Source organism: Capsicum annuum, chromosome 1, assembly GCF_002878395.1.
Source record: "Capsicum annuum cultivar UCD-10X-F1 chromosome 1, UCD10Xv1.1, whole genome shotgun sequence".
In the NCBI taxonomy this organism is placed as follows: domain Eukaryota; kingdom Viridiplantae; phylum Streptophyta; class Magnoliopsida; order Solanales; family Solanaceae; genus Capsicum; species Capsicum annuum.
The window spans coordinates 30,569,453-30,578,965 of NC_061111.1; positions in this window are offsets into that span (position 1 = coordinate 30,569,453).

Genomic DNA, 9,513 nt, shown 5'->3' on the forward strand with positions numbered 1-9,513 from the left:
AGTTTGGAACAAACCTTGAGAACCTACAGGGACTTGAGGGTTATAACAGTGTTTCCTATGAAGATCTATGCATGTTTCCAGGCATTAACCTTCCTCTTGGCTTTAAGACACTGAAATTTGAGAAGTATGATGAACATGGCAATCCTGTGCGCATTTGAGATGTTATTGTAACCAACTAAGGGGTGCAGGAGGAAAAGAAGAGTTACTCATGGCTTACTTTGGTGAAAGTCTTTTCGGTATGGCTTCAGAATGGTTTGTTGATTAGGACATCAACAAGTGGAATAGCTAGGATGACCTGGCTAATGAATTTTTACAATAACTCCAATATAATGTGGATTTGATTCCTGATAGGAATTCCCTCACAAATATGAAGAAGAAGAAGAAGAAAAAGATTACTGAGAGCTTGAAAAAGATTACTAAGAGCTTCAAGGAGTATGTTATAAGATGGCATGAATAGGCCACTACAGAAAAACCCTCGATGAAAGAGAGTAAACTGTTAGAAGTCTTCATTCAGGCACAGGATGAAACCTATTATCAACACTTGCTTCCGGAAATGGGTAAATCATTTATTGAAGTCATCAAAATGAGAGAAATGATAGAAGATGTTGTCAAAACTGGATGAATTGTAAGCTTTTCTGCATTGAAATCTACTACCCAAGCTATTCAGGGTGGGTTAGGAACTTTTAGAGAAAAGAAGAGAAAAAAAGATGTAGCAGCTGTTGTAGCGGAACTGCATGCATACCTGAAAAGATCACCTCATCATTACCCTCAATCTTAAGCCTTAGTCTATACCCAAGCTTCATATATTCCCCCCAATATTACTGCCCTCCACAAAACCTATCGTACTCTATTTCACCACCTCCATGCCTAGTATATAGTACACAACCATATGTTCAAACCTATTCTTACCTATAATGGCATGCACCAGCTCTTCGAAATCATCCCCATCTCCACAAAACTATCAAAGACCTGCCAAATCCAGTTTTCAACCTAGTCCCGAGTATAAGAAATAAAGGGTGATTAAGAATTATTTCACACCTATCGAAGAGCCATACACTAGTTTATTTCAGAGGCTGAGAGACTTAAAGGTGTTGATCCTGATTGAAGAAAAGCTTTCAAATTTACCTCTAAGGAATCTTAACTATTCTCTGAGATGTGCGCATTGTTTTGATATACAGGGGTATGATACGAAAAAATATTGGTATCTGAAGAAAGCAATCCAGGATCTGATCGACATGAATCAAATTTTGGTACAAGCTCCGGAGGTTCCAAACATCTATCAAAATCCATTATCGGTACATGCTAAAATGAATATGTTGGAGTTGATATATGAAGGTAAAAAGTTCATGGTGTCTCACAAACAAATTGTTAGGATCCTATCTAATGAGGAGAAATTGGTAAATGTTACGGATTCAATGAAAGCAATGTCTTTGATCCCAAATGAGATAGTAGAAGAGAAAATTCAAGGAAATAAGAAGAAACTAGTGCTAATTGTTAAAGGAGTGGGGGAAACTGTTGGTCTGAGTCCGAGTAAGCCATAATTAAAGGTATTAAGAGCCCCAAGCAAGCTTATTTTAACTATGAAAGGGGTACTTGCAACACCTATTATCATGAATCCAGTAACATAACTCCCGCTGAGCGACACCAAAAGAGTCCCTTGGAATTATAAGCAACCTGTAATGACTTATCAAGGGAAGGAAATTGTGGATGAGGTGAATGAAGTAGAGGGTTTGACTCGTTCAGAAAGGTATTTTATTCTAGAAGGTTTAAGGAAGTCTAAACCAGTGGTAATTGGCTTGTTGTCTCTCAAAAAACCCATTACCGAGAAAGAAGTTGAAGAGTTTTGAAAAAGATAAAAGTGTCTGAATACTTAATCATAGATCAATTGAGGAATACTCCAGCTCAAATCTCCCTTCTTTCTTTGATGTTGCATTCTGATGAACATCGCAATGCTATGCTGAAGGTGTTAAATGAAACTTATGTCCCTAGAGAAATTACGGTGAATCAACAGGAGAAAATTATCCAAAAAATCTTTGAGGTAAATAGGATTATCTTTTGTGATGACGAATTGCCTATGGAAGGTATGGGGCATTATCGGGGCCTTTACATTACTGTGAAGTATGAATACTTCTATGTCACTTGTGTCATGATTGATGGAGGGTCTGGTGTAAATATTTGTCCTCTATCTACTTTGAAAAAGTTGAATATCAGTATTGAGAGGATTCAACCCAACAATGTATGTGTCAAAGATTTTGATGGAGTGAAAACAAATTCCATTGGTGAATATGAGCTAATGTTGACTATAGGGCCTGCCAAATTTGCCATAGAGTTTTAAGTGTTGAATATCAACGCCTCTTACAGTTTGTTGTTGGGAAGACCATGTGTTCATAAGGCTAGGGCCGTCGAATCTACGTTGAACCAGATGATCAAGTTTGAACACGATAAGTAGGAGGTGATCGTTCATGATGATGAGGATTTATCCATCTACAAAGACTCGCCCATGCCTTTTGTCGAAGAAAATAGTGCAGAGGGGGACATTGGTTTATCAATCTTTTAATACAGTGTTCGTGGATCATATTTGTGAAGGACATGTTAAGCCAGGGCCACAGTTATCTCCTGCTTTTATCATGATGGTTAATGAGATGTTGAAATACGGCTTTGATCCAGGAAAGGGTTTAGGAGTATCTTTTCTTGGTATAGCTCTTCCAATATGTCCAAGTAAGAACTTTGGTAGTTTTGGTTTAGGGTTCAAACCTATAGTTGAAGACTGGAAAAAGGCCAAGAAGCAAAAAAAGGAAACATGGTCAGTCCCCCGCCCAGTGCCACTACTCAGTGAGTTATTTGTCAAAAGCAGTGTTATCAAGCCCATACAGGAGGTGGAAGCTGAGTTAGTTGATGATTTCCAAAACCTGTTCGTTGAAGATAATAGGGTTGAATTGGGAAATCACTCCTTTCTCCATCAGAAGGGAGTTTTGGTAGCTTATTTTGTTTTTCTTTCTATTATCCGAGTTATTTTAGGGTTTTAATTCAGGATCTGTCTTATTTATATTTTTTTGTTGTTGCTGATGTCTAAACCCTCCTATCGTTCCTTGTAATGAAATGCAATGTCCCTTTTGTTTTGTCTCTGATATGTTTCATTTGCCCTTTATTTATACTGTTCTTTTTATGCTGATTCAAGTGATATGACATGCATGCAGAATTTTTAGCCTGATCTTAAAATCCAATCTAATCAAGATATAATGAAGCAGGAGGTGGAATATGATGAAGAAGAGGCATTGGAAGAAATAAGCACAGAGTTGCAATAGTTTGAAGCCAAATTGAATCCTAATTTGAATGAAACTGAGTCAATTAATCTTGGAGATCAGAAAGATGTTAGGGAAACTAAAATGAGTGACATTCTTTGCCACAATTAAAATAAGGGATGATCCAAGAATTAATTGATTATAAAGAAGTCTTTACGTAGTCTTATGCTGATATGCCAGGTTTAAGCACCGAGTTAGTGGTCCACAAGTTACCGACTGACCCTGTGACCCCCCTTGTCAAACAAAAGCTGAGAAAATTTAGAATTAAAGTAAGCATGAAAATCAAACAGGAAATCATGAAACAGATCAAAGCTAAGGTCATTAGAGTTGCTAGTTATCCTAATTAGTTATTCAATGTTGTTCCTGTCCCAGAGAAAGACTACAAGGTTTGAGTGTGTATCAATTATCGTGATTTGAAAATGGGAAAGCCTGAAGGATGACTTGTCACTACCCAGCATTCATATTCTATTGGATAATTGTGTTAAACATGAGGTTGCTTCTTTTATGGATTGTTATGGGTTCCACCAAATAGTTATAGATGTTGATGACGTAAAAAAGATATATTTTATCACACCGTGGGGAACTTATTATTATTGAGTGATTCCATTTGGTCTGGAGAATGCTGGAGCAACATACATGAGGGCAATAACCACTATGTTTCATGATATGATCCATAGGGAAATTGAAGTCTATGTAGATGATGTGATTATTAAGTCCAAAAATCAAGCTGATCATGTTAAAGATCTAAGGAAGTTCTTTGAGAGGCTTCGTAGGTATAGTCTCAAACTCAATTAGGCAAAATGTGTATTTGGAGTTCTATTTGGGAAGTTGTTGGGGTTCATGGTCAGTCGTTGAGGTATTGAATTAGATCCTTCAAAGATCAAGACAATTCAGGATTTGCCGTCACCTAAGAATAGAACAGAGGTGATGAGTTTGCTTGGTAGGCTGAACTTTATTAGTAGATTTATTGCTCAACTCACCATCACTTGTGAACCCATTTTCAAGTTGCTGAAAAAGAGTGCCGCTATTGAACGGACTAACAAATGTCAGGAGGCGTTCTACCAAATTAAGAGATATCTTTAAAATCTATTTGTGTTGGTACCACTAAGCCCGGTAGGCCTTTGATTTTGTACTTATCAGTTATGGATAAATCCTTTGGTTGTGTGTTGGATCAACATGATGTCATAGGGAAAAAAAGCAAGTCATCTATTATCTTAGTAAGAATTTCACGATGTATGAATCCAAGTACACTCTTTTTGAAAGAACGTGTTGAGCCCTAACTTGGGGAGCACAAAAGTTGAAGCATTATCTTTCATCCTACACTATTTACCTCATCTCCCTTATGGATCCTTTAAAGTATATCTTTCAAAAGCCTATGCCAACAGGTCGACTTACAAAAGGTAAATATTTCTTACTGAGTTTGAAATCGTATATGTGACTCAAACCACCATGAAAGCTCAAGCGTTGGCAGATTATCTTGTTGAGAATCCTATTGATGAAGAATATGAGCCATTGAATACATATTTTCTTGATAAAGAAGTGTTGTGTATTGATGAAGTCACTATAGATGCAGATCCAGATTGGAGGTTGTTCTTTGATGGAGCCGTGAACATGAAAGGAGTCGAAATAGGTGCAGTTCTTATCTCTGAATTGGGGCAATATTTTTTAATAACTAGACAAATTCGATTTTATTGTACCAACAACATGGCGGACTATGAAGCTTGCATTTTGGGGCTAAGGATAGCTATTGACATGGGAGTTCAGGAATTATTAGTGTTGGGGGACTCAGATTTTCTTGTCCATCAGATTCATGGAGATTGGGAGACACGGGATTTTAAGCTCATACCATATCGACAATGCTTGCAAGATATATGTCAATGGTTTGTGTCAATAAAATTTTGACATATTCCTAGAATGTACAATGAGATTGCTGATGCATTAGCCACTTTGTCTTCGATGCTCCAACATCCTGACAACGTTTACATCGATCCACTGCATATACAAAGTCGTGATAAACATACTTATTATAATACGGTTGAAGAAGATCTTGACGGCGAGCCTTGGTTCTTTGATATCAAGCGATACATTCAGTAGGGAGGATATCCAACACATGCCACCAGTGATCAAAAGAAGACTATTCGGCGTTTGGCCAATGAATTTTTTTTATAGTGTGGGAATCTTGTACAAGAAAACCCCTGATCTGGGACTTTTGAGGCGTTTAGATGCAAAAGAAGCTTCGACAATCATGGGTGAAATATATTTCAGAGTATGTGGCCCACATATGAATGGTTATGTCTTGTCAAAGAAGATACTTCAAGCAGGTTATTTTTGACTTACTATGGAGAGGGATTCTTTTTATTTTGTTTGAAAATTCCATCAATGTCAGGTACACGGTAATCTAATACATTCTCCTCCTATTGAGTTACATGAAATGTCTGCTTTATGGATTTTTGTAACTTAAGAGATGGACGTGATTGGACCGATTGAACCAAAAGCATCAAACGGAAATTGATTTATTTTGGTAGCCATTGATTACTTTACAAAGTAGGTAGAAGCAACAACTTTTAAGTCAGTAACAAAAAAGGCGGTGGTAGATTTTGTTTATGCTAACATCATTTGTAGATTTGGTATTCCAAAGGTGATCATTACGGATAATACTACCAACCTCAATAGCCATCTGATGCAAGAGGTGTGTTAACAGTTCAAGATTGCACATCGAAATTCCACTCCATATCATCTAAAGGCAAATGGCGTCGTTAAAGCTGCCAATAAGAATATCAAGAAGATCCTGCGAAAAATGGTACAAAGGTCTAGACAATGGCATGAGAAGTTTCCTTTTGCATTGCTAGAATATCGTACTACTGTTCGCACTTCAATAGGGGCAACTCTATGTTTGTTAGTGTACGGGACGAAAGCAGTCATACCTACTGAAGTGGAAATTCCATCCCTTCGAGTCATTGTGGAAGTAGATGTTGATGATGATCAATGGGTTTAACCCCGATTGGAGCAGTTGAGCTTGATTGATGAAAAAGATTTACATCAGTGTGTCCTGGCCAATTGTATCAAAAGAGAATAGCCCGAATAGTAAGGTGTATCCTAGGCATTTTGAAGTCGGGCAATTAGTACGGAAGCGCATACTCCCTCAACAGATTGAAGCTAAAGGCAAGTTTTCCCCAAATTGGTAAGGACCCTTCATCGTAAAAAAAGTGTTACCCAGTGGAGCTTTATATTTGACAGATGTAGAAGGAAAAGTGGCTGAAATGTCTATCAATGCTGATGCAGTTAAAATATATTATGTATGATCTTTATCCTCAATTATTTCTATTGCATGTTAGTACTAGCATTTTTAAGGTTGATATGATGAAGGCATTTTATTCTGATATCCCAATATTGTGTCATCCTTTGTTTACCCTTTTGAGGATTGGTCATTATTTTATTTCGTATCCCTCTTTTGGAATAAAAACAAAGTCAAAAAAGATAAGAGTGTCAAGAAAAGAAGAATTAAAAGATGTAAATAAAAAGAAAAAAGACAAAAGAGAAAAAAGAAGAAAAAGAAAGCAAAGGAAGAAAGAAGAAAAAAAAGAAAAAAAAAAAAGAAAAAATCAACTCAAAACAAAGAACAAGTTGCCTGAACTACGTTTGACCAGATTCTCCTTTCTCGGGAGTAAGACATGTAGGCAGCCTTGCTTTGGGTTTGGTCCAACCAACTAAACAATTTAGAATTTCCCAGTCAGAAGAAACTGGGGCATGAGTTAATCTTTGTCGTTTGAGTCGATTCCAAAAGTTGTAAGTCCCACCCCACTTCAGATGTCGTTTGAGCCTTAGGCCATTCTTTCTTTCTGACCCTGTCCAAAAGCCAAGTTGCAACCAAAGAAAGACCTTCAGATCAATCTTCAATAATGTTAAGGCTAAACATGCGATGGATATATGACAATGGTTTTGACATTATATTTTTTGCATCATCATGGGGAAATATAAGAAATGAAGATCAGAGAGTCTTATTGGTGAAAACTCTCACGAGCACAGTAAGGTGAGGGTAAGGTTAAAGAAATAAAACTTAGAGAGTCTTATTGGTGAAAACCCTCATGGGTACTGTAAGATGATGGTAAGTTGAGAGAAATAAAAAATGAGAGTCTTATTGGTGAAAATCCTTATGGTCACCATAAGGCGATGGTGAGTTTGAGAGAAATAAAAAAGAGGGAGGCTTATTGGCGAAAACCCTTTAGGGTGCTACTAGTCGAATGAGGTATATGAGTTTTGTAGGTTTGAAAAAGCAACTCAGTTTTAACAAGTGGTAAAGTTTGGGTAGGAAGATCAGGCAGTTTAATAAAAAATGCATGTCATAATCATTGGAGTTGGCTGCAGTATTCAAATAAGTTTTCTTTTTCCATTTTTGAAAAAGGGACATTGTCTTTTTCTTTCTTTTACACATTCATATATTTTGTCTTTTATGTTATTTATCCAAATTAGAAAATCACCATCATGTCTTTACATTTTGAGTCAAGTCTATATCAAAACAAGTGAGAAAGGATTTCAAAACTTTCTACCACTCTCCTCAATTGCATAGAATAAAGTAGGACCAGCACATGAAAGAAACATGGTCATAAGTCGAAACAAAACAAAGGAAGTTTATCAACCAACAGGTTGCTGAATTTATGGAAATGACGGATGCAAAAGGTGTATGTCGGAGACATGGTAAAATAAAATTCAATGCTTGAATTAAAGCCACTACCCTTAATCTGTGTTTGGATCAATGGCGCAATAAAGCATGGACAAGTTCCAGCAATCTGAAATAAAATGAAGGGAATGAACACTGGAGCAGGTGCTTGGAAAGCCAAGTGCTGCAAGCCACCACTAAGTTTTTATCTGACAAATTTTCTTTGTTGAAACAGAGGCAAAATTTGCTTCACTTAATTTAGCTACCTTTGGAAAAGCATATCTGTGAGTTGTTACTTTTTATGCAGGACCCTCCTGGAAAATGGGACATTACTTTCTTTGTAGGACCCTCCTGGAAAATATACTTTACTTTCTATTCAGGACCCTCCTGAAAAATGGGACTTTACTTTCTGTTCAGGACCCTCTTGGAAAATGGGACTTTATTTTCTATTCAGGATCTTTCTGGAAAATAGGACTTTACTTTCTGTTCATGACCTTTCTGAAAAATTGGACTTTATTTTCAAAAAATAGAATCTTTCCTCATAATCTTTTTTGGGATAATTTTTGTTCTAATTTTGATTTTGATTTCAAGAGACCGCTTGGAGAATAGGGTGATGAAATTGAAAGTCAGGAGCTCGCCTAGAGAATAAGATGAAGAAATTAAAAGTCAGGAGCCCGCCTAGACAATAGGGTGATGAAATTGAAAGTCAGGAGCTCCCCTGAAGAATAGGGTGAAGAAATTGAAAGTCAGGAGCCCGCTTGAAGAATAGGGTGATGAAATTAGAAGTCAGGAGTCCGCCTGAAGAATAGGGTAATGAAATTGAAAGTAAGGAGCCCGCCTAGAGAATAGGGTAAAAAAATTGAAAGTCAGGAGAATAGGGTGATAAAATTGAAAGTCAAGAGCTCTCTTGGAGAATAAGGTGATGAAATTGAAAGTCAGGAGACCGCCTGAAGAATAGGGTGATGAAATTGGAAATCAACAAATTAAAGAAATAACAACTCAGGAGCCCGCTTGGAGAACAGGGTGAAGAAATTGAAAATCAAGCAACAAGGTGAAGTAATTGAAAGCCAAGCAACAAAGTGAAAAATTGTAAGCTAGGAGCCCGCCTGGAGAATAGAGTGAAGATCATTTATCACTTTTGAAAGCATTGAAGACTCAAGTCAAGAGTCAAGAGAAGCTTTATAGATAGGATATTTGTAATTTCAGTTATTTTTCTAACTTGTAATTTTCATTTTTAATGTAATGACAGAGCCACGGATCGAAACCTCGACGGAACCTCACTAGACTCTCCAACTCGGTAAAGTCCCCCGTTTTTCAACCCTTTGAACCACATGCGACCTGATCCCACATAATCTGGGATAGGTATGATGGCCAAAATCAAGACTCAGTTGTACTCCTTCCTTTTGTTTCTTTCTTTTGAATAATGGTCGGGTCAAAATTCTATCTAGTTGTTTACTTCTTTGTCTGAAAACACTTTGTGATTATATCTAAAGAGGGGAATAATGTAGACACATAATTTTTACCCTTCCCAAAATCAACTTTTACCTATTCACG